Source organism: Styela clava, unplaced genomic scaffold, assembly GCF_964204865.1.
Source record: "Styela clava unplaced genomic scaffold, kaStyClav1.hap1.2 HAP1_SCAFFOLD_18, whole genome shotgun sequence".
Classification (NCBI taxonomy): domain Eukaryota; kingdom Metazoa; phylum Chordata; class Ascidiacea; order Stolidobranchia; family Styelidae; genus Styela; species Styela clava.
In genome coordinates, this window is record NW_027556465.1 from 437,501 (window position 1) to 442,500 (window position 5,000).

At 54.5% G+C, this 5,000-nt stretch overlaps 1 non-coding gene across 1 annotated transcript in view; it reads right to left on the reverse strand.

Moving 5' to 3' along the window:
* Positions 1 to 1,606, reverse strand: part of LOC144418571 (small subunit ribosomal RNA) — a 1,810-nt gene extending 204 nt beyond the window's left edge. The window contains exon 1 of the ribosomal RNA XR_013473561.1: positions 1 to 1,606. This exon is cut by the window's left edge and continues 204 nt beyond it. This is a non-coding gene — a ribosomal RNA (small subunit ribosomal RNA).
* Positions 1,607 to 5,000: the final 3,394 nt, after the last annotated feature.

The window sequence follows — 5,000 nt, forward strand, 5'->3', positions numbered from 1 at the left end:
TGATGACTTGCGCTTACTGGGAATTCCTCGTTCAAGGGAAACAATTGCAAGTCCCTATCCCAATCACGAATGAGGTTCAACGGGTTACCCGGACCTTTCGGCCTAGGTTAGACACTCGCTGCTTCACTCAGTGTAGCGCGCGTGCGGCCCCGGACATCTAAGGGCATCACAGACATGTTATTGCTCAATCTCGTGTGGCTAAACGCCACTAGTCCCTCTAAGAAGTTAGACGCCGACCGAGAAGGTCGCGTAACTATTTAGCATGCCAGAGTCTCGTTCGTTATCGGAATTAACCAGACAAATCGCTCCACCAACTAAGAACGGCCATGCACCACCACCCACAGAATCAAGAAAGAGCTCTCAATCTGTCAATCCTACCTGTGTCCGGGCCGGGTGAGTTTCCCCGTGTTGAGTCAAATTAAGCCGCAGGCTCCACTCCTGGTGGTGCCCTTCCGTCAATTCCTTTAAGTTTCAGCTTTGCAACCATACTTCCCCCGGAACCCAAAGACTTTGGTTTCCCGGAAGCTGCCGGAAAGGTCGTCATGGTAACGCCTCCCGATCGCTAGTTGGCATCGTTTATAGTCAGAACTAGGACGGTATCTGATCGCCTTCGAACCTCTGACTTTCGCTCTTGATTAAAGAAAACATTCTTGGCGAATGCTTTCGCAGTAGTTCGTCTTCCGCCGATCCAAGAATCTCACCTCTAACGGCAGAGTACGGACGCCCCCGTCTGTCCCTCTTAATCATTACCTCGTGCTCCGAAAACCAACAAAATAGAACCGAGGTCCTATTCCATTATTCCATGCAACACTATGCAGGCGAACAGCCTGCTTTGAACACTCTAATTTTTTCAAAGTAAACTTATCGGCCACCGCCGACACTCAGTCAAGAGCACCGACGGAGAACCGAAGGTGAGGCGAACGCAACCAGTGACACGCCTTGCGACGGACCGGCGGCGCTCGCCCAAAATCCAACTACGAGCTTTTCAACCGCAACAACTTTAGCATACACTGTTGGAGCTGGAATTACCGCGGCTGCTGGCACCAGACTTGCCCTCCAATGGATACTCGTTAAGAGTTTTAGGATGTACTCATTCCAATTACAGGGCCTCGTTAGAGTCCTGTATTGTTATTTTTCGTCACTACCTCCCCGTGTCGGGAATGGGTAATTTGCGCGCCTGCTGCCTTCCTTGGATGTGGTAGCCGTTTCTCAGGCTCCCTCTCCGGAATCGAACCCTGATTCCCCGTTACCCGTTATCACAAAGGTAGGCACGTAGCGTACCTTCGACAGTTGATAGGGCAGACACTTGAATGATACGTCGTCGGTGCAGAGACCGTACGATCCGCGTGGTTATCCAGAGTCATCAAACGTCACAGGACGAACCCGGTCGGTTTTGATCTGATAAAAGCGCGCCTCCCGAAGTCGGCGCTTAATGCATGTATTAGCTCTAGAATTACCACAGTTATCCACTTCGCTTACGAGACCAAATAAACCAAGACTGATTTAATGAGCCATTCGCAGTTTCGCTTTACGAGAACTCGTACTTGCACCTGCATGGCTTAATCTTTGAGACAAGCATATCACTACTGGCAGGATCAACCAGATAGCTGCGACAGCTGCGCTCGGCCCTTGCTGGGCCGCCCGGCGCGTGCTCGTCGCATTCGTTTAAGACCGAGGCGATCGCCTGCGGCCGTACTCAGCTTCGACAGTCGCTGGCCGCGACGTCCACGCTCTCGCCGGCAGTGCCAGGCGGAGCGATTTGCGTTTTTTCTTTGCTCGCCCTCTCTCGGGCTCGATCCATTCAGTTTCGCACAAACAAGAGCTCTGCCGGCCGCCTGCAGCGGTGCCTAAAACCCGGGCATAACAATGCGACCGTTCTGCTAGGCCGACAAGCGCTCAAGCCAGACGCTCGATCGAACGCCCCCTACATATTAGTCGAGACAACGGCTCGCTCATTAGCATCGCGTTTGTACTTTAACTTTTTTCGGCTCGGCTTCTTTCGACGCCGATGCCGGCGACGCAGCACTCTCTCGCCCGCCAGCCACCGAGAAAAGGGTGCGCTCCGACCGGCCCCGCACCGCTCTTTCTTGGCTCATTCGAAATTACTGTCTTTCGCTCTGACATGCCTTACCTAGGGTTAGGTTAGTATGCTTGCACGTTTGTACTTTAACTTTTTTTGGCTCGGCTTCTTTCGACGCCGATGCCGGCGACGCAGCACTCTCTCGCCCGCCAGCCACCGAGAAAAGGGTGCGCTCCGACCGGCCCCGCACCGCTCTTTCATGGCTCATTCGAAATTACTGTCTTTCGCTCTGACATGCCTTACCTAGGGTTAGGTTAGTATGCTTGCACGTTTGTACTTTAACTTTTTTTGGCTCGGCTTCTTTCGACGCCGATGCCGGCGACGCAGCACTTTCTCGCCCGCCAGCCACCGAGAAAAGGGTGCGCTCCGACCGGCCCCGCACCGCTCTTTCTTGGCTCATTCGAAATTACTGTCTTTCGCTCTGACATGCCTTACCTAGGGTTAGGTTAGTATGCTTGCACGTTTGTACTTTAACTTTTTTCGGCTCGGCTTCTTTCGACGCCGATGCCGGCGACGCAGCACTCTCTCGCCCGCCAGCCACCGAGAAAAGGGTGCGCTCCGACCGGCCCCGCACCGCTCTTTCATGGCTCATTCGAAATTACTGTCTTTCGCTCTGACATGCCTTACCTAGGGTTAGGTTAGTATGCTTGCACGTTTGTACTTTAACTTTTTTTGGCTCGGCTTCTTTCGACGCCGATGCCGGCGACGCAGCACTCTCTCGCCCGCCAGCCACCGAGAAAAGGGTGCGCTCCGACCGGCCCCGCACCGCTCTTTCATGGCTCATTCGAGTTTACTGTCTTTCGCTCTGACATGCCTTACCTAGGGTTAGGTTAGTATGCTTGCACGTTTGTACTTTAACTTTTTTCGGCTCGGCTTCTTTCGACGCCGATGCCGGCGACGCAGCACTCTCTCGCCCGCCAGCCACCGAGAAAAGGGTGCGCTCCGACCGGCCCCGCACCGCTCTTTCTTGGCTCATTCGAAATTACTGTCTTTCGCTCTGACATGCCTTACCTAGGGTTAGGTTAGTATGCTTGCACGTTTGTACTTTAACTTTTTTCGGCTCGGCTTTTTTCGACGCCGATGCCGGCGACGCAGCACTCTCTCGCCCGCCAGCCACCGAGAAAAGGGTGCGCTCCGACCGGCCCCGCACCGCTCTTTCATGGCTCATTCGAGTTTACTGTCTTTCGCTCTGACATGCCTTACCTAGGGTTAGGTTAGTATGCTTGCACGTTTGTACTTTAACTTTTTTCGGCTCGGCTTCTTCCGACGCCGATGCCGGCGACGCAGCACTCTCTCGCCCGCCAGCCACCGAGAAAAGGGTGCGCTCCGACCGGCCCCGCACCGCTCTTTCTTGGCTCATTCGAAATTACTGTCTTTCGCTCTGACATGCCTTACCTAGGGTTAGGTTAGTATGCTTGCACGTTTGTACTTTAACTTTTTTCGGCTCGGCTTCTTTCGACGCCGATGCCGGCGACGCAGCACTCTCTCGCCCGCCAGCCACCGAGAAAAGGGTGCGCTCCGACCGGCCCCGCACCGCTCTTTCTTGGCTCATTCGAAATTACTGTCTTTCGCTCTGACATGCCTTACCTAGGGTTAGGTTAGTATGCTTGCACGTTTGTACTTTAACTTTTTTCGGCTCGGCTTCTTTCGACGCCGATGCCGGCGACGCAGCACTCTCTCGCCCGCCAGCCACCGAGAAAAGGGTGCGCTCCGACCGGCCCCGCACCGCTCTTTCATGGCTCATTCGAAATTACTGTCTTTCGCTCTGACATGCCTTACCTAGGGTTAGGTTAGTATGCTTGCACGTTTGTACTTTAACTTTTTTTGGCTCGGCTTCTTTCGACGCCGATGCCGGCGACGCAGCACTCTCTCGCCCGCCAGCCACCGAGAAAAGGGTGCGCTCCGACCGGCCCCGCACCGCTCTTTCATGGCTCATTCGAGTTTACTGTCTTTCGCTCTGACATGCCTTACCTAGGGTTAGGTTAGTATGCTTGCACGTTTGTACTTTAACTTTTTTCGGCTCGGCTTCTTTCGACGCCGATGCCGGCGACGCAGCACTCTCTCGCCCGCCAGCCACCGAGAAAAGGGTGCGCTCCGACCGGCCCCGCACCGCTCTTTCTTGGCTCATTCGAAATTACTGTCTTTCGCTCTGACATGCCTTACCTAGGGTTAGGTTAGTATGCTTGCACGTTTGTACTTTAACTTTTTTCGGCTCGGCTTTTTTCGACGCCGATGCCGGCGACGCAGCACTCTCTCGCCCGCCAGCCACCGAGAAAAGGGTGTGCTCCGACCGGCCCCGCACCGCTCTTTCATGGCTCATTCGAGTTTACTGTCTTTCGCTCTGACATGCCTTACCTAGGGTTAGGTTAGTATGCTTGCACGTTTGTACTTTAACTTTTTTCGGCTCGGCTTCTTCCGACGCCGATGCCGGCGACGCAGCACTCTCTCGCCCGCCAGCCACCGAGAAAAGGGTGCGCTCCGACCGGCCCCGCACCGCTCTTTCTTGGCTCATTCGAAATTACTGTCTTTCGCTCAGACATGCCTTACCTAGGGTTAGGTTAGTATGCTTGCACGTTTGTACTTTAACTTTTTTCGGCTCGGCTTCTTTCGACGCCGATGCCGGCGACGCAGCACTCTCTCGCCCGCCAGCCACCGAGAAAAGGGTGCGCTCCGACCGGCCCCGCACCGCTCTTTCTTGGCTCATTCGAAATTACTGTCTTTCGCTCTGACATGCCTTACCTAGGGTTAGGTTAGTATGCTTGCACGTTTGTACTTTAACTTTTTTTGGCTCGGCTTCTTTCGACGCCGATGCCGGCGACGCAGCACTTTCTCGCCCGCCAGCCACCGAGAAAAGGGTGCGCTCCGACCGGCCCCGCACCGCTCTTTCTTGGCTCATTCGAAATTACTGTCTTTCGCTCTG